The sequence below is a fragment of the Symphalangus syndactylus genome, chromosome 2 (genome assembly GCF_028878055.3).
Source record: "Symphalangus syndactylus isolate Jambi chromosome 2, NHGRI_mSymSyn1-v2.1_pri, whole genome shotgun sequence".
In the NCBI taxonomy this organism is placed as follows: Eukaryota; Metazoa; Chordata; class Mammalia; order Primates; family Hylobatidae; genus Symphalangus; species Symphalangus syndactylus.
Genome location: NC_072424.2, coordinates 126,813,080 through 126,836,765, shown reverse-complemented (window position 1 = coordinate 126,836,765; position 23,686 = coordinate 126,813,080). Strand labels below are relative to the sequence as shown.

The 23,686-nt window shown below is 41.2% G+C and overlaps 1 protein-coding gene and 1 long non-coding RNA gene across 5 annotated transcripts in view; one reads left to right on the top strand and one right to left on the bottom strand.

Moving 5' to 3' along the window:
* Positions 1–23,686, bottom strand: part of UST (uronyl 2-sulfotransferase) — a 345,881-nt gene that overhangs the window by 36,718 nt on the left and 285,477 nt on the right. The gene's annotated exons all lie outside the window — the stretch shown is intronic.
* LOC134733487 (uncharacterized) lies at positions 573–6,609 on the top strand. Of its 2 annotated transcripts, none has more exons than XR_010117020.1 (3): positions 573–813; positions 1,183–1,325; positions 1,792–6,609. It is a non-coding gene; the product is annotated as an uncharacterized lncRNA (long non-coding RNA). The 2 variants fall into 2 exon arrangements; XR_010117019.1 differs by having other exon boundaries at positions 573–962.

Genomic DNA, 23,686 nt, shown 5'->3' with positions numbered 1-23,686 from the left:
ATAAACAATCTGGAAATACTGTATAAACCCAGCTGCTGCACCGGAGGACAGAGGCCTCGCTTTATAACCTCCGAGATGGTTAACCATATGCAAAATAACAAAAGCTCACCACCAACTTGCAGTGTATTTTGATGCTGGGCTGGCTCTGGCATTCCTTTCCTTGATCTGAATGTATGCACACTCCACGCTGACCAGAGCCCTCTTCCCTTAACAATCTGCACTTGTTTTAACCTGGTCCAGCAGAGATTATGTGAACCAAATGAATACTGGTTTCATAACAACCAAAAGAGGGGCCAAAGTTTACCACCGAAAAAAAATAAGCATGGTCAAAAGACAGCCATCAATTCTATAGCTTCAGGGGAGCTGAGTGGTGATCAATTAAGAGGCCTTGGTGTTTTAAGAAGCACCCTGTCTAAGAAACTGACTTACTCATCTCAGGTTAGATTACAGCCAGAGATTTCCAGCACATGGCGATAAAGCACACTTTCTCAGGCAACAGGTGTGCTGAAAGTCACAGTCAAGTGGAGCACTCGGCAGTGGGAGAGGAAGTACCGTCAGTGTACTCCCCAGGGTTGGCAAATGCCTGCCACCTCCATTCCCATACAGCCCTGCATCACGCTGGCCGTTCCCAAAACTGTGTGAACATGATGCTTGTCACAGATAGAGTAAACTCATTTCCTGAATTATAGGGGAGGCCACACAGTTCAAAGAGATGAAATACAGCCGCAGGGCTGCCGGACTCTCTAGGGCTGCCTCCAGCGGAAATGAATGTGTGTCACTGAGGCTCACAGTGATATGTGCTGGGCTGGCCGGGTCAGTGCTACATTTGTCACTCAGATATGATGGATGGCATGTTAAGACCACCTTCCTGGTGGTATGGCCATTAAGGGAGAAAAGAACAAAAAGCACTTCATGGCTGCCTTGGTGCTGAGGGTTGATAAAGTAAACAGAAAACTTTTGGGGTGTGTTTTGCAGTCTGTTATTCAGATCTGGAAATATAAATAATTAAAAATAATTTGAGATCACTTGGACCTTCAAGAGAATCTTTGATCTATGTAGCCAAGTAAAAGTTCATGATTTACTTTCTTGTTTTTATAAAAATGCAGAAACTGCTAGGTTCCTTTGATGAAAGAGAATGAAGGGTTTCTAATGCACACACTTTGTTTGGATTTTTGGAAGCAGGAACGCAGTAAAAGGAACCAGGAAGAGAAAGTATTGACCTGTGTGGGGTAGGTCGCTGAGGGCCCACCAAGACCAGGGCACTGGGTCCCTGTGGAATGGAAATCAGCCCAGAGGAGGAATGCATTTTCAGAAACATCACAGAGGTGGGTCCTAACCCCATGGAATTGGAGATGAGGGCAGCTCGTTGGACAGGCTTCTAGGTTATTGCCTGGGGGATCTAACTCCACACTACTTATGCTCAGAATCTGCTGAAATTGCTAGCGGGGGTGGGCGGTGGTAGTAGTTATTTTCTTGCCTGGATTCTTTTTGCTTAGTCATCAATGCTGTACTGAGCACCGACTAAGCTCAATGCTTGATTCCAGGAAATAAGAGAAATAAAATAAAATAAAAGCTAAAAACACAGCCTCTTTCTTCTAGAAGGAGTAAACAATAAAGGGAGAAGCAAATGTGCAATCCTTCCAACAACTTCCTGGGCAATCTGGAGATCTGTTTCACTGTGGATGGGAAGGATGCTCCTCACAGTGGGGCATCACAGGAGGGAGAGAAAGGGGGATCACAAGGAGGTGGCATTGATGGCCGCAGATGTCCACCTTTCGTGTCCTTCTGCAGAGCCAGGTGAACACCTTGCCGGACAAACTTAATATGCAACAAATCACCGGAAGAGCTCGATACTTGTAGAGGTTTCGGTTCTGAGTTGCTGATCAGCATCCCAGCTTCTGTTGATGTGAGAGCCTCCCAACCTCACCCTCAGATCCCAATGCCTAGACTTGAACATGACAGAGCTGGAGGAGATGGCCAAGCTCAACTCCTCCTGGCCCAGACACACACGCTGAGGGTAATGAGTCCTGGGGTGGCTTCAGTTCCCTCCACAACCGCCCCACTAAGTCAGCGGCTCTGGCTTCCTGGCTTTCCCTGCTGCCCGTATTTACCAAATGAAGGGCAACTTGCTATGTTTCTTTTCTCCCCAAGTTTGGCATCATGGCCCAGACCATTAAAAAGCTGATATATTTGTTTGAAAGTATATGCTACGGTAAATATACGTGTGTGTTTTCCTCAGCACCGTTTTTACCACTAAAATACTGGCTTGTATACGAGGATGGCAATAAAAGAAGGACTTATTTTCACAACAACAATTGAACCAAATATTTCTGTTTAAAAATATCTACTTCTAAAAAAAACTTATTGGAAGAATTACTATGTCTTTATCAACAAAATATATCTCTTTCTTAAAATATACTTTTAATTTGATATAAGTATTGAGAAATGTGTTTTTATTACTTTTGTTACTTTATTTGAAATCGTATTATGAAGGCCAGAACCAATGACTGATAAGGATAGCCTGATCAAACAGGTTTTTCATCTGGATAAAGAAGGTGAAGAGAAATACTATTGCAACAGTTCTAAATTCTTTTGGTATCTGACAATTTCACAAGCTCTGCTTTTGCTTTATGGACAGGATTCTTTTTCTCTACTCCTCATAGTCTGTGTGGCATTTGCAGGCCTAGGGTACTTCTCTCTCTCCCTCTCTTACACATAGACACACACACACACACACACGCCCCTCCTTTGGCAGGGAGGAGGCCCTCTCCTGATATCACACTTCATTACCTACATCTAGCCCTGATGATGTTAAAGCCAGTTGCTGACACCGTCACTTTGGGCACTCCACAGATGGTGATATGGCCACAGGACAGTTCCTTGCTTCATTTTTTCATGTTGGTCTATTATTTTTTTTTTCTCTGGGGTTTCATACAGATCAAGCTACCTATCTATATCCACACAGGATCATCAGAAAGCCCTTGGGAAGTTTATAAGCTTTGAGCTTTAAACCTTAGTTCTTGGAGAAAAATAATTTACAACATAAACATGTATTTTTCTGATTGTGATGTACCCATATAAACATACTGTGTACATGTATACATGATGTGCAGATATATGTATATACTTACCTATATGTACATATACACATATGCAAATATATAGTAAAGTTTTTAGGAAGCTTAGGAAAACAAGAGTATAAAATAACTTTTAATCAGGCCACAATTATTACTGTAGTAGTACATTTCCTTCTAGTCTTTTTCTTATTTATGCCTATTCATTGTAAAACACATCTGTGACATATTGTTTATTTAGTTTTATCATCTTTAAAACTTAACTAACCATGACCATTTCTCCTATATCTTTAATTATTACCAATTACATTTTGCAATGCGTTTTTATATGCTCCATTTTATAGATGCCTTAAAGGTCATATAACCATCTGCTACTGTTAGATGATTGGGTTTTCTGTTTCTATGACTCTCAATAATATGAGATGCACATCCTTGTTCATAAACGATCATGTGCCTTTTTGCTTGTTTCCCTAAGATCAATGGCAGCTTTAGATATTGAGCAGTAAATTTTCTTCCTATAGCTGATGAGGTCTTCAATTCTGCCAACTCTAAGATACAACTTATCTTCTATTGTCAGAGATCCTGAAACTTTAAGACATTTATTTTATTGTTACATGAAATCAATCTATCACCTACCTTGCTAAAGCTCCAAAATGCACAGGGCCTTTTGAAAATCCTGCATCTCTTGACTGTGAGAATGTAAAGGAGTACAGCAGTGCCCCCTTAATATGGGAATATGGTTGCTCATAAAACATTTAGTGTACTAGAAATTCTTAGCAAATTACACCACATGATGACTACAATCACAGAGATGAAATCTTTTCTCATTTTTGGATTCTATGAACTGGGTACTCAGGGCTATCACAGAACTTTGTTTTTTTTATAGTTAATTCAAAATGCATTTTTTTTAACAGAATATATCCTATTGCATTTTTTGTTTTAAGATTATATTAGTCACAATCATCAGCCTCAGTGAGTGAACCAATGGTGAGTCTCAAGAGCCAACAACCTGGATGTTCTCTCTGGAATGTTAAACATGGGGAAATTTTGATAAACCCTTGAAGGGCTGTGAATGAAGTAGCTGTTCATGGAGGCCAAACGTGTAGATAAGTGAGATATTTAACCTTCCGTCCAGGCATTAAGAAGCTAGGTTAATAGGAGGTGCTACTCAAAATAACCATTCCCAAGTCAGGAAAGTGTGAAATGAAGTTCCAAGGATGCTGTCAATTCTACTGGGAGAGTTTGCAATGTTACTTTAAAATTAAATGTGCTTTATCTGGGCAACCTGTAGCCTACTGGTAGTACTCAGTCTTAGGGGAATGCAAATTAACAGCCCGACCTCTTCCTTCTCTCCCTGTTAAAAATCAGATTTGCAACTGCACACTAAATAAGATAGTGTGAATATCTAAAAACATGCAAATTGCTTTAACCAGGCAAAACTCTAAGAAAAAATGAGATGAAACTGCAACCTTCCCATTTGTATAGGAGGTCCATTTGTTTTGCTTAAGGAAAGTTTGAAATTGATAAGCTAATGTCAGTAGACACCAGGACAATGTGAGGGAAAAATCCCTGGGTATCATGGCTATGACTTTAAAAAGCAGGGGCAGGCCAGGTGCGGTGGCTCATGCCTGTAATCCCAGCACTTTGAGAGGCCAAGGTGGTGGATCACTTGAGGTCAGGAATTTGAGACCAGCTTGGCCAACATGGCAAAACCTCGTGTCCACTAAAAATACAAAAATTAGCTGGGCATGGTGGTGCATGCCTGTAATCCCAGCCACTCAGGAGGCTGAGAATCGCTTGAACCCGGGAGGCAGAGGTTGCAGTGAGCTAAGATCACGCCACTGCACTGCAGCGACATAGCGAGACTCCATTTCAAAAAAAAAAAAAAGAAAAAGAAAGAAAAGAAAAGCAGGGTTAAATGTTTGATATGGATACTGACATACTATAAAAATGTTATAGACATATTAAAACTTGCAAATGCAGTCTGGGAAAAAAATGAAAACATTTTAATTAAGTTTTCATTTTTCTGACATATGAGAGAAGAAAAAGAGCACTGACATGCATTAGGTTTTAGGTCAACAACACGCTATAAATGAAGGTAGTTGCAATGACTTCTTGAGCTGAACTTTCATGGCCAATGGCTGTGAGAAACTGCAGAAGCTTCTGATGTCAGATGGAAGAGAAGGGACTGATTGCCAGGTTAGACTTTTGATGCAGCACAAGCATGAAATTGTGGTGCAATGCACCGACCATTAACCACCAGCCTTCCCCTTTGATAAGACATGGGTGGGAGTGATAAAGGCGAAATGAAAAAGAAACAATCAGCCAATGCTACAAAGGCCATTATGTGAATTAGAAGCAGGTAAGAAAGAGGTGCTAGTGTTACTAAGAAACGTGCTCATCGGTATCATTAGGTTCCGTTAGGGTTGGTTTACTTTGGAAACTGCATTAGAGACGGGTGGGGGAGGGGACAGGAGAAATGGGTAACTTGAATGACATTCAAAGCATTCTTAAAAAGTGTGTTGAAAGAATGGAAAATCAAAGATGTCTGAAAGAGAAAAGTCAACAAATGGAAAAGCTGTAACCCATTCCATTTTAGTTTAGTTTTATTGGGGCATGAAATGAAATTTCATGATGTTCTAAAAACAACAACTTAACTGCATAAAACTGAATAAGTGAACTGGCATTAAATCCATAGCGTATTTTTTAAAATCTCATTTTGATATAATAATAGTAACTGGTTAGTTAGGTCATAGTCTTCTTCGTCAAGTCTCATGCACAGTTAAAGAAATAGTTCTAAAAATTTCTAATTGCTCCTACCTTCTAGCAAAACCATACATCGACATGCTGGTTGATTTATGACTTTCTAGTAACCTTTAATCTCAAATGGCTTCTACCAAATGATTTATTTACTTGGTCTATGCTGAGGTAACCTCCTGGCTGGGCTGACTGCTGTCCTTTCAGCTCGAAATGTAAAGGATTGAGTCCCCTCACTAAGACATTTCTTGAGTTTCTGTGAGAGCTGTGGGTTCTCATGCGATAAACCATGAGTCTTAGGTGCAATTTTGAAATGTCTCTCTTTCGGATTGCTTGAGCCAGGAAGGTCTAGGCTGCAGTGAGCTGTGACTGCACCACTGTACTCCAGTCTGGGCAACAGAGTGAGACCTTGTCCAAAACAAACAACAAACAAACAAACACCCAAAACAAACAAAAAATGTCTCCCCTTCCTCGTCATTTCTCTTTGGAGAAAAAAGAAAATCTTTGACAATTTCTGACCCACTGAACAATGTAAAGTGGCAAAGTTCCACACCTTTGCCAAAGGCTGCTAATTTCAAGCCTTTTTCTGGTCCACGGTGCTGCTTCACCTCACTCTTGTCTTTCCTGCCCAGTTTCCTCTCTTAGATTACAAACTTAATCTACTAAATGCCTCCCCCACCCCCGACAATAGCAGAGTTTTATAAGATCTGTATAAAGTCATTAGTTTTCCCATTAAGCCTCGGTGTCCCCCAGCTCCAGCCCGTAAGATGCACACAGTATCTGGAACCACAGGAGATTGCTGAGACAACGCTAGGTGTCTGACACCTTTTAGCTATAAGTGCAAGATGATGTGGTTGAACATCAAAGGCTGTGGAACATGCAACCAGGAATCAGCATATCCTCACTGAAAACTTTTACACCATTTCTACCAAAAAAGATTAAATTCTAATTGAATGCTACTTACTCATCACTTCCTGAGTTTTACATGCGACAATAAAATGAAGGCCTACTGGTTACTGGTTGGCTAGAAAGGAAAGCAAGTGAAAGCTCTTTGGCTCTTCTTTGGGTAGATTTAATTCTACCGCACCCCCCTCCCTTTCTGAACATTTACAAAACCCTCTGGAGCGCAAGTATTTTTCTTTCCCTCCTTCTCCATTTTTTTCCCACGAGGTCCAAAGTCCCAGGGAGGGAGCTGCTGGGCATGGGGGGATGGGGTGAGAAGAGGGTAGGGAAACACAGCTGCCCTCAAATTGTGCTGGTGTCTTGGACAGGGGTGACAGATGGTGGCAGGAGAGCCATTATTCCCACCCTGCCAAGCTCATGACAGCCATTTCACAGAGGTCACGGCCAGGCTCAGCCTGACAATACTTGTGCCAATGTTTCTAGCTTCTGTGACCAACTGTCAAGAAAGGCACTAGATACGAGCCCCAATTCTTGTACTTTTTGGCTGAGAGAATGCTTTGAAGGCTTTTCAACCATCATGCTTCTGTGTATTCCCTGAGGTATTTAGACCCCGTGCTTCGATAAATTAGTGGTTGCAAGTGAGCACATAATTCCTTATACCCACTTATAATGTTTTTGAGAGAATTAGTTCTCAATTTCATACAGCACTATAGGTTCACCTCCTGATCAGACAGATACATGAGTGGCTGTTTTTTTCTGAAGTATGGCAAACATAGTTGAAATCAGTTGACATTAGGTTATACCTCATAGAGCATATAGTAAATAAGTCATTTCCATAATTGTCATGGGAAAAACACACAACACATAAGTTTGGGTTTATAGACACAAAGAGGAACATAGAAAATAGGGAAAAATATGACCCTGAACATGAGCATGGAATGTTTTCAAACTTATTGATATTCACAGTCTGTATTCATAGCATCTTGATGGTATTCATGAGTAACAAAGGGCTTTGTGGAAATATCTGAAGGACAATAATTCTTTTTAACAGACTAACGAGACCAAATTACTATTAAATTGATTTCAGTAGTTGGTAACCATACTTATTTCTGGTAGACTACATATTTCAATAAACAACTTTAAAAACAAATGTCGCTGAATGTTAATTCACTATAAATTTAAGTGAATATGTCATAAAATATTTTTATATCTAAACAACTAGGACCCTAAAAAGACTTTTAAAAAGTATTCATTAATTAAGTTTTGTTCTATATGATAAATCATATACTCTAAGAATTTTTAAAACTCCAATAGATACTTGCTGTAACTAAACTGGAAAGGGTTCCCATTTTTGCTTTGTTATTTTAGAAAAATAAGCAGTTTTCCTTGGATTGTTTGCTTTCTTAAATTCCACTCTCCAATTCATTAAAACCCTTATGAAAACCAAAGTTGTTGACATGACTGAAACAAATGGCTTTACTGTTAACCAGATTGAGTCTTTGCAAGCATTTTATTAAAGCGATTTTAGTAATTCCAACTAGTAAAGTCTTCCCCCCACCAACAAAAAAAAAAACAAAGTAACACATTTAGAATATCAATGAACATCACCTCAACAGAACCACTAAGCTTTCCAGAAACACTGTGTTCTTGAGAATTCAGCAGAATAAAATTTCATAGAATCCTACTTTATTAGCTACCCCATCTCCCTCAGATAATCATGTTTTAGATTTTGCCCTTTTGAGAGAGAGAGAGAGAGAGAGACCAGTTAAGAGCTTAAGAGCACGGTGTTGCAAGTCACCTGGGCCTGGGTTGAGTGTTCAACCAGTTGAGTGCTGCTAACGACCAGCTCAGTGACATAGAAGCGTTATGAGTCATCTCTAAGTTGGCGGTTTCTTTATCTGTACAAGGACATAATAATAGTATCTTCCTCACAGGGTTGTTCTTAGGATTAAATGAAATAGTACATTTAAAGGACTTAAGATTCCTGGGATGCAAGAAGCTCTCAATGAGTGTTAAATATAATAACAACAACTATTAATATTATGACTGTTATCCTCAAAATATATTCCCTTGAAACATCAGTATTCTGCCACTGAAATAGAAAAATGCGAATCTCCCCAAATGAAACAATTAATTTCAATTTAGTTGAAACTTAATGTGTTAATGATACTTTATGAAATTACAGACATCAAGACTTTGAGATGCTCTGCTCCTATAAAATTTTAAGGTCTGGTGGTTCAGTGAAAGTAAAGATTCACATCCCTTACCGTATACATGTGCATTTATAGATCAACTTTCCCCACCTATACATTCATTAGCTGCATAAAATTCCAAAGCACTTCTTGATCATGAATACCATATAATTTATAATTATTTAATTCGGTAAAAATGTCAAAAATATATTTTGGATGTTTCACGTGTGTTTTCTTCCCTAATAGAGTTCCATTTGGGTAGTACTATCTCTTTTCTATTCATTTTTTATCTTCTACTATATCTTCTTGCCTGTATTAGGCAAATAATAAGCATTCAAAAATCATTCATGACTGCAGCATCTGAAACACTTTGATAAAAAAGAAAGAAAAGTAAAGTTTTGTGAGACACCCCCCATCGTCAGTGTAATAGCTGGATGGTTTAGGGCAAGGAGAAAATGCAATGAGACACAAAGTGGAGATACAAACGGGAAACCATAGCCCTGCTGAGATCAGGAACTGTGCCATTCAATCCTCTGATCAATTTCGTGGGCTATGTAGCTTAGGCAAAACCAATTCAGGTTTGCTTTCTTACAGAATGACATGCTATTTAACTAAGTAATGAAACGCACAGAGGATCCACTTAAGATCTTGGGTCAAAAGACCCAATGATGTCCCTGAATTGGTGTTAGAAAAATCAGGTCCATTTGCAGGCCCGTCACTTCTCTGTGTTTTGCCCTTTCCACTTTTTCCAGAATGCTCCCCATGACTTGGCAGAGGCGCCCAAGGGGTTCAGAGGGCCTGCCTGACTTTCTAGGTCTTGTCTGGTCAGCTGTATCTTTCACAAGGATGACCAGTGTGTGTCTGTAAGCTGCTGTGGAATTCTCTCCTCTTGAGCATAGATGTTTCTCCATCGATATGGCTATGGAATTCAGATTGCAGTGACTATTAAATGAGACTTTTCTTGGCTGCTAAGTCCAAGCTCATGGAATCCATATTTCACCATGGAGGCTTCTGGTCGATGCTGGTCTGTGGCCCTCACTCTTAGCATTATTCCTCAACTCCACCATCTTTCCCTGGGTTGCCTGATCTATGTCTCTAGACTGAAGCCACCTGATGTTCCCAGAGCTTGGACTGCTTGTGCCTTCTGCCCAACTGCCATCCCTGCCTAGATAACCACCTGCCCGGCAGTTTCCCTGGCTCTGGCTCCACAACTAGCCGTGGCATGTGGGCCTTTACAACACTTTCAACAAAGGAAAGAATTAGGAAGAGATGCTAAAATAGTCACACCATAGTCCAAATCAAATGGAAGAAAAGGCACACCAATTCACCTCCACATCCAATATTCTAACATCTTCTGACTCTCAATATTTTTGTACAATTCATGATTTATTTTCTAAAAACTCAGAATCAATTTATATTTACCAGGGGCATGATGGTTTTGGCTACTATGTATCCCAAAGAAAAGTCCAAAGTTTTATTTTTGTCATTTCATTTTGGAGGATAAAGTATATTGAGGAATATACTTTACTGAAAAATATCAAGCCTAAACTTCACTCCTGAATAATGCTGGTGTTTACCTCTCAGAAAGGATCCTCATCAGTCACTAGAAAAAGCAAATAGGCAAATGTCATTTTAACATTCTTTGTGGTACAGAATGTGAGGGAGGTTGACTAGAGTCTGGAGTGTCCACATTTACCAAACATAAATCAATGGCTTCAAGATATCACAGCATGAAGACTTTATTAGGTGCCATCTGTAACCACTCAATGAAAAACAAATAAAGGATACATATTTCAACCTCAGTTCTTGATATGAAAATAGCTGCCTAGTTCCCATCCGATTTGCTAAACCATCGTTATAATATTTCATCTTACTACTACAGCAACTTGTGAGGAGGAGGGTGTGTCAGCTATTGCAGAGTTCAGACAATGTGTTTTCAGATTCAGGACAATTATGCTGCAATGGAAAAGATCTATGAGCTACTTTCTTGTAATTCAATTATTTTAAATACCTGCATTCAGGCCTGCAAAGCCAAGTCCTGCCCTTAATGGTGTTCGTACCATAGTTCATATGGTAGATAAAATGTCAAGATTATTAAAGAGTTAAGTACAGAGTTATAGAATTTTAGTATTTCAGGGCTAGAAATCTACACACATTTTATAGCTTCTATATACAAGAAAGGGCCGTGTGTGTGTGTGCGTGTGTGTGTGTGTGACAGAGAGAGAGAGAGAGACAAGGTTTTTAAAAAACTACTGGCTAGAATTTGCCAGGTGAGCTGATGAAATCGAAAGGACAGTTGCCAAAAAGAGGTTAGATGTCTTAGAGAGAGGGGCTGGTAAAGTGACAAAAAGTGGAACCAAGGATTTCGTGTGCACACAACTCTGCTGCCCCCTCGAGAATGATGTTCTTTACTTGCCCCATTTTCATCAGTGCTGCTGTGGGTGCAGGAAAGAACACGGAAAACAGACGGATAAAAATTCTGCGTGCTCCTAGCAATTCCACAGTTAGCCAGTGGGCTCTCCTTCTGCTTCCATATAATTTTTATCTGAACATTCAATTATTTTCCTAAAATTCATGCTTTTCCCATAATTTAAAATGCTACATGCTTATTATCTGTTGGGAAATGAAGAAAATAAATTACTAATAATCCCACCACCCAGAGATATGACTAACAACAACATTCTGAGCATTTCAATTTAATCATTTCCTGTGCTCGCATAGTTTTTCTAGTCAAACTGGTATCATATTGTAAATATGATTTACTATCCTTTTCTCCTTTACTTAATGTCACATCATATTTCAAGCAATCAGCTACATCATTTAACTGTTTTTGATATATCAAAATGTATTTAGCTATTCTCCTATTTTTACAGTTGTCTTTTTGCTGAGCAATGGTAAACTATCCTGTGAGGAACATCCTTATAATATTTTTTATGTACCTGTATGATTTTTTTTTCTAGCATTGAAATGGGTCAAAGATTGTACACATTATATCCTCACCAAGAAATCAAGGAATCACTTACATTTAATACATCAATTTTAATATACAATTTGATGAGTTTTGACAGCTATATATACCTATGCCCCTACTACCACAATCAAGATACAGGATTTTTCTATCAATTCCGCAGCTATGGGCATTTTGAAGGCTTTTAAGATGTATCACTAACTTGCTCTTTACCCCAGGGGTTAACAATGTGCTCTCCCTCTAGCAGTCTCCTGAGGCCCCATTTCTCTTCATCCTCATCAGCGGGGACTCTATGACTGCTCAGTGTTGTTCACATAACAGACAATAATAATTTCATAGAAAATATGGTCTCATTTTAATATGCACTTCTTAGATTATGAATGTGGTTGGGCTTATTTTTTAGTGTATTTGTTGGTAACTTGTATTTCTCTTTCTCCATTGTTTTCTGTTAGTGATTTTCTTATGGATTTATGAAAAATGCTTCATGTTTTGATAAAATATAATCACATGATATCTTATCATTGTTGCAAATATTTTGCCAACTTAAGTATGTTTTAAACATGCTTAAAGTTTCAATTAAATATATTTATTCTTTACTCTGTCTCTGTCTCTCTCTCTCTTTTTTTTTTAGAGACAGTCTCACTCTATTGCCCAGGCTGGAATGCAGTGGCCCCATCTCGGCTCACTACAACCTCTGCCTCCCTGGTTCAAGTGATTCTCCTGCCTCAGCTTCCTGAGTAGCTGGGATTACAGGCACCCGCCACCACACCCAGCTGATTTTTGTATTTTTAAGTATAGATGGGGTTTTGGTCAGGCTGGTCTCAAACTCCTGACCTCAAGTGATCCACTCGCCTCGGCCTCCTAAAGTGCTAGGATTACATGCATGAGCCACCATCCCAGCCCTTTACTTTCTCTTTGTATAAATATGTGTTTTACTGCTTTTATGCTTAGTAAATCCTTAGCAAAACCCCATCCCCCCAAAACACAGTCACCTATATTTTCCTCTATTCCTTTCATGTTTTCATTAAAAAAAAAAAATTTAATTCTTTAGACCATCTGGAATTTATTAAGGCCCATGATATAAGGAAAGACTATTTTTTCCCTAAACATTTAGCCAACTAATTTACACCTTTATTTACTCTTTCTTTTTAATGATCTTTACCATAGAGCACATTACCTTTTGCATTAGCATCTGTTTCTGTTACTGTTTAACTGACTTGTCTATCTGAGCTTGTGCTTTTACACCATTATTTTAAACCCAAGAGCTTTCTAGCATTTTTGAATCTTGTTGGGCAAATCTCCTCTCATTACTTTAAAAAAAGATCACTGGCCATGTCACTTGTTTATTTTTTCCAGATGAGCTTGAGAATCCCTTTAAGCTAAAAAAAATTCTTTAAATTATATGCTAATGTGAGGAAAATGGCATTTTTATGATATTCCATATTTTCATGCATGAACATGGTCTGTCCTCTTGGTTTGCATTTCTTTGGTTGTTGTTGTTCCCAAAGTAAAGTTTGGTGCCCACATTTCAAGTAGAAATTCTGGGCTAGAATTTCTCACAAGGGCTTGAACTGTTAATGAAAAACTCTGACCTCATTTAAATACCCCAAAATGGCCAAGGGGTGGGAAAACACATAAGATTAGATTTCAGAGAGCCAAAGGGACTTTTAAATTTTGAAATGCTCCATAAATGATTATGAAAATATGTTTCCTTGACTCTGACTAATGAGCCTTAGTGTGGAAAATCCTAGTTCTACTGGATTTCTAATGAAATCCTAAATCTATTTCATTAAAGACATAAAGACTATAATTGCTGCACCATTCTGTACACATTCCTTAATTTTTCCTAAAAACAATGCTATTTTGACATTAGCAACTACTAGCAAACTATGCCTAAGTATTAGGCATCGTTTTTTTTTCCCATTAGTTAGCTTACTCCATTTCACAGATATGTGGAAACAAAGTCTGGCTTCAATTTGCATCTGAGATGGGGTGTGTATATATTTTTATTCTTGGTTTGTATTAAAAATAAACTAGAAGAGCAAGTGAGAATGTGCCACAGGATGTGGTCACTCAACTTCATGTGACCTCGACATTTGCATTCGAAAACAACTCTAACTAGTGACTTCAAAGGTGATTTTCAAAATAATGCACAAGGAAAATCATTCCTCTTTAACTCCAAACAGAGACACAGCCAAGAAGTCAAGTCCACTCAGATCAGTAGGCACTAGATGGGCAATTCTACTACCACCAGAAAAGTTGAAGCCAGTAGAGTCCTCATGCCACACTTCACAAGGAATCACACCAGGGAATGCTGGAATCTGCATCATGACAAATAGACTTTGGAACAATTGTGTTGGTCTCTCCTTTCAAACTCAAAGACTTGACTAAGTTGAGCACTTGAAAACCCTGCCCTATTGCAGACAGAAACAGAAGAATCAAATGAGATGATTAGAAAAGTGCCTTGGAAACTGTACATTGGTGCACGAGCACATTATCTCCATTAATCCTCAAAACAGCTTGGTGAGGTCACCATTCTCTGCTTTCAGATGAAGAAACAGACATTCAGAGAGGTTAAGGAGCTTGCCCACAGTTAAACAGCTGGTAAGAATTAGAGCTGGGATTCAAACCCATGTCTACTGACTGCAAAGACCATGATTGACCTATGTACTATACCATTTTCACATCTCAGGAAAGGAGAAGAAAACTTCACAAATAGAAGATGTCTTCTTGTTAAAGGGCAGCTTTTAGCTTCCTAGTAGATGATCCAGAACAAGCTGAAGTGAAACAGGATCCCAAAGATCAGCCAACTCCTTGGCCTGCTAACAGGCAGTGGTGGCCCTACCCCTGGCCAGTAGACTGGTTTTGGGACCAACTTATAACACTAATTGGGTGTGACCTGCACATTCCTAACAGAAAGAAGCCTCTGAGCTTGCTTTTGTTAAACTTCCAGGATAGGGCTGAAGCCATTCTTGCTTACATTTTGTTCACCAAGTAAGACTCTAGGCTCCATAAACAGGGATGCACGATATACTTTAATGCACAGGTATGTTCTAAGTGCATTAAAGCTGTGTATGGATTTGAAGGGAAAATCTCTTTCCAATTTTCTATTGAATACTTCTTGACTGTGGCCTGCAGAAAACAATAGTTGTTGACAGTCACATGCCTGGCGTTCAGCAATCTGGCTTCTGTGATGGTTTCCCAGCTCTATGGTGAGCTGGGAAAATATCTAGAACATTTCTAAGCAGATATTCTGGGAGATGGCTTTTTTTAAGGTATAATTGAAAGGACTTCAAGCTTCCAAACTTGGGTGACTGGCAAAATTGTGGCACTGTGGAGTAATCTGCATCCCTTTAAATAAATAAAACACAAAATCCTACATAGATGATTAAAGAAAATGGAGAACTAGAAGGGGGTTGCCTTGCTCTCAAAACCCCACCTCTCCTTCTCAGAGATTTTTGCTGGCTTTAAGGTCAGTCTTTCAACCGCAGGAGAGAGATGTTCAGTATATGAGAAGGCAATAGTGAACTAGAATCATTTGGGGCTTCCTGGCACCTTCCAGTCACCTCCCTGCGGTGGACAAGAGAATTGTTACTAAGCCTGTGCCTAGAGATCCTCAGGGCACCCGCACACACTTCCTGGTGAGCGCCATCCGTCTCCTCTCTGTTCTTCGTGTGACTAGCAGGGTTGGGCGCATCATCGGGGCTCAAAAATATGTTTGCTCTTTTCATGATAAAAATCGCAATGACTTTTGCACCAACCTAATACAATAAATTGAGTTTGTGGACCAAATAAATCCCTTTTCCTTATTTCTATGTAGCATTGCATCTTAAGTAAAAATGAAGTTTAGTCTACCATGAAGGGGAACGCATGGAAAAATAAGGAACACAGGAGCAACTCTCAAAATAAAAACCCAGTTTCACAAAAAATGACAAATTTCAAATGCACAGGGTAGCCAGGAAAGCCTGTCCACACATCCACACTTTGTGTAAAGACCCTGTCCCTGGGACTTAACTCCATAACGCCTAAATCTCTCTGAATCTGAAAATAGGACTAGATTATAAAAGCAGTGCTCAATTAGTTACACCCCTAATAAAAAAAATGATACTTATCAACTTACAGAATTTGGCATACAGATGAGACATTGATTGTTTCAGCAATGTGTGCTCACTATGTGCTCACTTTGTAAAACAAAACAAAACACTAAGCCTTTGATGCTGGCATATTGGCCTTTTTCTCTTGGGTGGATTCCACTTTGCAAGTGTTTCCTGCCCCAGATTAATCTGATATCCAAAGCACGTGTTATTGGAAGAGCTTTTCGCTGTTTGTGCTCAAAACATTAGACTACTGAGCACATTATTAAGCAAACTTGGATCTTTTTTAGGAGCTCTCCAGATGGGTTACCGCCTTTCAGCTGGGCCCAGCATTCTTGTCTCTGGTGGTATTAAGCTGGAGCCACAGGCATGCAGCAGACGCCATTTCCCCAGTAAACCCCATGGCCGAATGAGGCAGAACGGGCACCAGTCACACTTCACATTAAGTTCGGCCTACAGATGCTGATATCTGAATAACACTCCCACCGACCCTCATCCCCCTCAAAAGCAAAATGTAGAAATGTAGGGAACTACATTTGAGGTTGAAGCCAGCAGTACAGATCTAGTTGTTCGGACTGTCAATTGACATTGTGTTTCCTCACTGATACTAGGGAAAAAGAGAGTGAGGGGAAATGGGAAACTTTAACCACAATACCATAATGGAGGCCACAAATAAGCTACTGTATGTCAACAGAAGTCAGACACTGACAAGAGTTTTTTTTTTTTTTGAAATGAAAAAACACTGACATTTCAAAAGAATACACTAATATTGCTTGAGATTTAAGAACTGGTATAAGTCTCAGGCTGAACAGAGGGAAATGTTTAGCAAAACCCTCATGAAATTCATTCAAGTTTTACGAGGAATTAAGTTACAGTTTTTGACTGTGAAACATTAAAACCAACCATTCAGCCAAATATGTATTTGGGATTTAACATTTTCTTTTGGAAAAACATCTTAAAAGTGATGTACCCTAGTCACTTAAAGGCTGTGAAACTCTATTTTAACAATATGATGGGGCCCACTTTCAACCAAAGCAAAGCTAATAATAATATGGTCTAAGATCAAGACTAATAACACATGTGGTTTTGTATCTACTTATAGACACTCTGGGAGTTGTGTGTTTTTTTGTGATAGCCACTGGGACTGATTCTGAGTTGGTGAAAGTAAGCTAATCTTCCATGGCCGATGCCAAGAACCAACGCACATGCCCTATTATACTTAGGCAAACAATATCCTATGTTATAATATGGAAACATAGAAGCATGGCAGAGCCAGAAGTCAACCTGCATAAACAAAAGGCTTGGTCACCATTTGGAGTGCCAGGGCCACATCCTGGCTCTGAACAAGATGGCCGTCCTCAGGGCCTCAGGCCAGTTCTCCTGACTGAGAGCAGCCAGTGGCTCCTCCTGGTGGCTCTCTGTCAGATGACGCCTGTCCACATCAAGGCTCCCACCAGAGTGCTTCCTCTCCCGTGGTAGGGCTCGCAGGGGCCAGCCCTCCGAAAAGGAGGCCACAGCACTGGCCTTCCACACAGACCAGAATGCTCACTGTTCTAGGGGATGTGGATGCCTGTGAAAATCTGAAAATTCTTTGCTTCCCAGAAAAAAAGCAGGAATATGAAAATTTTTTCTGATAAACTGGATGGCAGCCAGGTGTCGTGGTTCACACCTGTTATGCTAACACTTTGGGAGGTCAAGGTGGGTGGATTGCTTGAACCCAACGGTTTGAGATCAGCCTGGGCAACACAGTGAGACCTCACCTCTATAAAAAATAAGTGGGTATGGTGGCACAAACCTGTGGTCCTAGCTACTTGGGAGACTGAGGCAGGAGGACCGTTTGATCCCAAGAGGTAGAGGCTGCAGTGAGCTGAGATCATGCCACCACACTCTAGTCTGGGTAACAGAGTGAGACCCTGTCCCCAGAAAAAAGAAAGAATGAAAAGAAAGAAGAGAAAGAAAAGAAAGGAAGGAAGAGAGAGAGAGAGAAAGAAAGAAAGAGAGAGAGAGAGAGAAAGAAAAGGATGGTGATGGAGCAGCTGAAAGATTCCCTGAAAGACCAGGCGTGGTGACTCATGTCTATAATCCTAGCATTTTGGGAGACCAAGGAAAGAGGATCACGTGAGTCCAGGAGTTTGAGACAAGCCTGGGCAACACAGTGAGACCCCATCTCACATTTAGGAAAATATATATCAAATCAAATAAAAATTCCCTGAAAACCATGTGGTGGACTTCAGGTTAAGAACTTCTGCTGTGGGCCACACTTAGTGTTGTAGGAATGGCATAGTTTGTTGGGAGGAAGAAAAGTACTACTGAAAATCCGCTCTTTTGCAAAAAGCCCTCACTCTTAGTAGCACAGGCCACGCCTGGATATCCACCATGAATGACTCCTTCCTTTGAAGTGGAGTGCCCTACCTCAGGGCCCTGCTGAACCACGGGTGGCAGGGTGGCGCGGTGCTATGCCTGGGTCCGGGTCCTGGTGCAGTGTGGACCAGGGCAAGCTACCCACAAATAGGGTTTCTCACCATATCCCACAGCAGCCAAGCTTTAAACCTCTGCCCACATTGCTAATGAGAGGAATGGCAGGAAGGGCCAAAGATGTGAGATAATGAACCTGCTTAAATGGCCAACAGTTCACATCACACCACCTGTATTTTTAGTGCACCAAATTTAGATGAATAAAATATTTCCTACTAAAAAAACCTCTTTAAAATAATTATCAGTACATGCATAGTAAAAAGTGCCTAAAATGATTTTTTTTTCCTAAGGAGCCTCTCCATAAAATAGTGATGTCATATATAAACTTCAGTTTCCTCATCTGTAAAATGGGAATAATAAAAGTGCCTAAGTCATTGGATTATTCTGATAATCACATTAGGTAGCCCACATAAAATGTTTATCACAGTACATGCATTCAGTATTAATTCAATACATTTTTATCGTATACCCACTATGTGCAAAGTACTGTTCTGGTATTTCTATGATCACTATTCTCATTATTAGAAATTCCCCTGGGAAGGACAAATTGTGTTATTGTCAGCTGTCAATATATTGTATTCTAGATCATTCTAGATCTTTGTTCTAGAATGATCTATTAGTGTCCTTGGGGAGTGGGCCACAGGACAGTCAAGTTTTAGGAGAGGATGGTTCTGGTGCCAAGGGTGGTCAGCATGGAGAGGGTGGTCTAGGGTGTGGGAATCAGGCCTGGAGGCAGGCATAAAGTGGGGGAATCTGTCCAGGAAGATAGAGTAGGAGGATGCAGAAGAGAAACTCTCTTTGCTCAGAGGAGGGTCTGTTCTGGTCATGGTCTCCAGTCGTGGGAGAGAACAAGCGATGAAGAGGCATCTGAACAGCGGCGCATTTCACCATGACCAGAGACTGTCACCAATACTCTGTGTCACTGTGCAAAGGATCTCCATGACTAAACTGAAGGCCTGGCATGCAGGGGCTACCCTGGAGGAGAGGGGTTCCCTCTGGAAGAGCAAAGGGCATGGACAAGGGGACAAAAGGTACAACGTCCCAGCTCCAGGTCTCTTCCTTGGCTATGAACCTCGACAGGACAGTCAGACTTACTGGCCACACTGCATTTGTGCTCCTGCCTCATGCCTTTGCCCTCTGCTCTCCTGCAGGATGTTGCAGCAATAGCTCGCTTGGCTGGAGGTCCAAGAGGAGGTGTTCTTTGCCCACTAGTGAGCCAGCGGGTTCCAACTCCTCCTGGAGTGGATCACAGGGGGCCAGCAGTGGCTAGCAAGAGGTCCCAGGCAAGGAGGAAGTCAGCACAGAAATCAGGACTATCAAATGCATCAATATCCATAAAGCCCTCATGATGCTGTCTGGCCCACAATAAGTGCACCATCACTAGTGTTTGTTAAATAAATGGCCCACCTCCCTCTCCCTCAGGAAATTTCCTTTTCAAGGCCGACCTGGGAAACATGGACTTTCTTTAGGTCTTATTTAAAAGGGCAATGTTTCTGTATAACAGAGGTCCACCCAGGGTCTTACGGGGATGCACAGGCTGTATCTCAGAGCAAGAAGGAGGATGTCACGCAATCCATTCGCTGGGGCAAATAGTGTCTGTCTCTACTACGGCAACTTAGTAAGATGGCTGAGAAAATGCATTCAGGTCATGGAAACAGAAGCCAGTAAGGAGAGGCTTTGGGAGTCTTTGCCTGGATGTTTCTGAGCCCTTACAAAGCCATGCCGTGGAGTTCAGTTTGTTGGCACCTGTGCTTAAGGCGACCACAGGCTGGAGAATGCACTGAATTGCAGGTCTTTCACTGACTGACTACATACAAAATACAATTTTATTTTAATTAATTAACTAATTAATTGAGAAGGAGTTTCACTTTTGTTGCCCAGGCTGGAGCACAATGGCATGGTCTCGACTCACTGCAACCTCCGCCTCCTGGGTTCAAGTGATAATCCTGCCTCAGCCTCCCGAGTAGCTGGGATTACAGGCATGCGCCACCATGCCTGGCTCATTTTTGTATTTTTAGTGGAGACGGTGTTTCACCATGTTGGCCAGGCTGGTCTTGAACTCCTGCCCTCTCGATCCACCCGCCCGGCCTCCCAAACTGTTGAGATTACAGGTGTGAGTCACTACGCCCAGCCTACAATTTTATTTTTAAAATGCTTACCCGCTAGTATCTACAGACATTTTGCAGGAAAAAATACAAATAATATAGGTAAAAATCAGATCAAAATACTGGAAAGAAAGAATGAGACAAGTGAAAATTAAAATGCTAGGGTGACACTGTGATATACAAACGGAATCAAACTAGTTTCAGTACTTTATTTAAAAAGCTATTAAATACTTAATTTTGTTACCACCAAGATTTAAGTTGTTTGAGTTGGAAGAGCTCAGGGCTGTACGAAAAAGAGAACAGTGGCAATTTTTATCTTTATGCCTAACCAGCCTTCAGATCTGGGGGTGGTGGAGGAACAGGCCACCCAGTGACCCAGGTAGGCATGTCAAGGTATTTGTCCCAGACACGCTTGGTGAGTAACCATGTTTTACATGCTGTTCTGAAAACTCTGCCAGGCAGGAGGTCAGAAAGGAGAGAAGGACGGGAGAAGGGGAACCAGTCACGACTTTTGATGGACAGTGTTTTGCGGCAGGTGCTGTGGTTCTCGGGAAGTGACGAGTCATGGCCCCTGTCTTCAAGAAGCCTCTGTGGAGTTAACTGCCAAAAAAAGAGGACTCCTCCACTTCGTGCAAATGACAGAGGTCAGAGAGCACAAGCAAGCCCTCCCGTAAGGGGCCACAGCGACAGCTTCCTCTTGTTTCCTCGCTGCTCAGTTGTGGCCCTTCTCACTGTCCTCTTTTTTGTTTGTTTGATCACAAAAATAGAAAAAGCTACAAAGCATGGTGGGAAGCCCACAGGGTTTGGAGCCAGACAGGCTCTGCCTTGCACCAGCTGTGAGACCCTGAGTATGGTCCTTAGACTGTCTGGCTGTGTTTTGTCCTTTGTAGAAAAGCAATGCTAATATTTAACTTGCCGTGCCGCTGTGACTATTAGAAATACACATGTACAATCCCAGCACTCTGGGAGGCCAAGGCGGGTGGATCACCTAAGGTCAGGAGTTCGAGACCAGCCTGACCAACATGGAGAAACCCCGTCTCTACTAAAAATACAAAATTAGCTGGGTGTGGTGGTGCATGCCTATAATCCCAACTACTCAAGAGGCTGAGGCAGGAGAATCTCTTGAACCTGAGAGGTAAAGGTTGTGGTGAGCTGAGATCATGTCACTGCACTCCAGCCTGGGCAACAAGAGTGAAACTCCATCTCAAAAAAATAAGAAAAGAAAAAGAAATATGTATATATATCACAGAGCATAGTGTCTGGACACGGATGGTCCCTAATACATGTGCCTCTCTGTGATGCATGTGTGTTACAGGAAAGGCAGAGAACACAGGAAAGTCTACAGGAGAAACTAAAACCATGCAGAAACCACCACAACTAACAACTGCAATTCTCTTGGTATTTTTCCTTCTAGTTTGTTCTGCTAAGCATATTGTGTGTGTGTATACAACAAATACATAAAAATATTGTATAATATAAATATAATATTGTGTCAGATTTTTCATTGTTTTTCTATTTTCCAATGTATTAACATTCTTCAAACTAAAAGTCCAACTGCCTCACTATATTTCATTGTATCACTGTAAAATCACTTATAAAGCTTTCCCCAAATATTAGACATCTTTTTTCCCCCAATTCCTTTCTACAACAAAGAAAGGCAATCCAGAGGACAATGTTCATCTTTGAAGGCTCTTTGTCCTAATCCAGGATCTGCTCGTTGTAGCTGCTTTGAACGTGGGCAGATCTTACTATCACAGACCCTCCAGGTCTTCCCCTGGAAATGGGGAGGAAGAGGACTTCTAACTGCATTAGTTTCCTATGATAACAAGTTGCCACAAACCAGGTAGCTTAAGACAACAGAAGTTTATTCTCTCATAGTTCTGAAAACTAGAATTGGTGTGTTGGAACGGCTGTGTTTCCCTTGAGGGAAGAATCCTTCCTCCCCTTCCAGTTTCCAGGGGCGGCTGGAAATTCTTGGTGCTCCCTGGCTTGTGACAGCATCACTCCAGTCTCTGCCTCCATCTTCACTGGCCTTCATCCTTGAGCCTCAGTCTCTCTCTCTCCTTTTAAGGGCACAAGTCATTGGATTTAGGGTCCACCCTAATCTAGTACGACCTCATCTTAACTTGATTACATCTGCAAAGTCCCTACTTCCAAATAAGGTCTCATTCACAGATATAGAGGATTAGGACTTCAACGTATTTTGCAGGGGAAGGGGTCTCAATTCTTGGGGAACGTTAAGAGAATTCACAACACTACCTAACAGAGATGTGAAGAAGTGAACCAATGTAAGTCTAAGGTACTTTGCTAACTGTAAAAGCGCTATCCCAATGCAAATTGCCATTTTTAAAGGTTTTAGATCAAAACGGAGCCAGTTTTAGGAAGACAGAGTTTCTCTCTCTTTAGGTTTGGGCGTCTGGCCATTGCTATGGGGCAGCACATGTTTGAGCTTTGAAGCCAAGAAGGCCAAACCCTATGGAAGAATCACGGCGCCTCGGAGGCCCCAGATGCCTTAGGAGTGGTCTTGCCCACTGGATGGCCTTCTACCTTGCTGACCCAGGCAGCCCACGCTGGGAGGAAAATCTACGGCAGTGCTTCTCCAGTAACCTCGGATTGTTTTCCCTACCTAATCCATTTCAGATTGACACTTTTGTAAACGACGATAAAAATAAATTGTCAGAAAAATGACCACAGCCACGTAAAATTCCCATCAAAGCTTCCACATGCTGCTTCTTAATTTCTGCCCTTATCTCGTCACGGACTGGTAGCAAGCAGCTTGCGGACTGGCACCGGTCCGTGGACCACACTTGGAGTTGCGGTGCTTGGCTGTGGCCGGGCCGCCGCAGGCACAGGGGCCCCACTGAACACATTCCTGCTCCCAGGCAAGAACACTCTTCCTTCTGTGCTGGAAAAGTGTTCCCCAGCCTCCAGCCTCATTCCAGGGGTCCTGCCTGGCTGGGGAAAACCCCCTCCCCCACACCTGGGCCTCCGTGTTTTCTTTGAGCTTGTTTTCCCACTGATTGACTTTCCCTTCAGTCTGAGCTTCAAAAACAGTTTTCTGAGTGAACGCAGGCGATCCCAGCAACCCTGACACCATGGCTCATATGGAATGTATTTA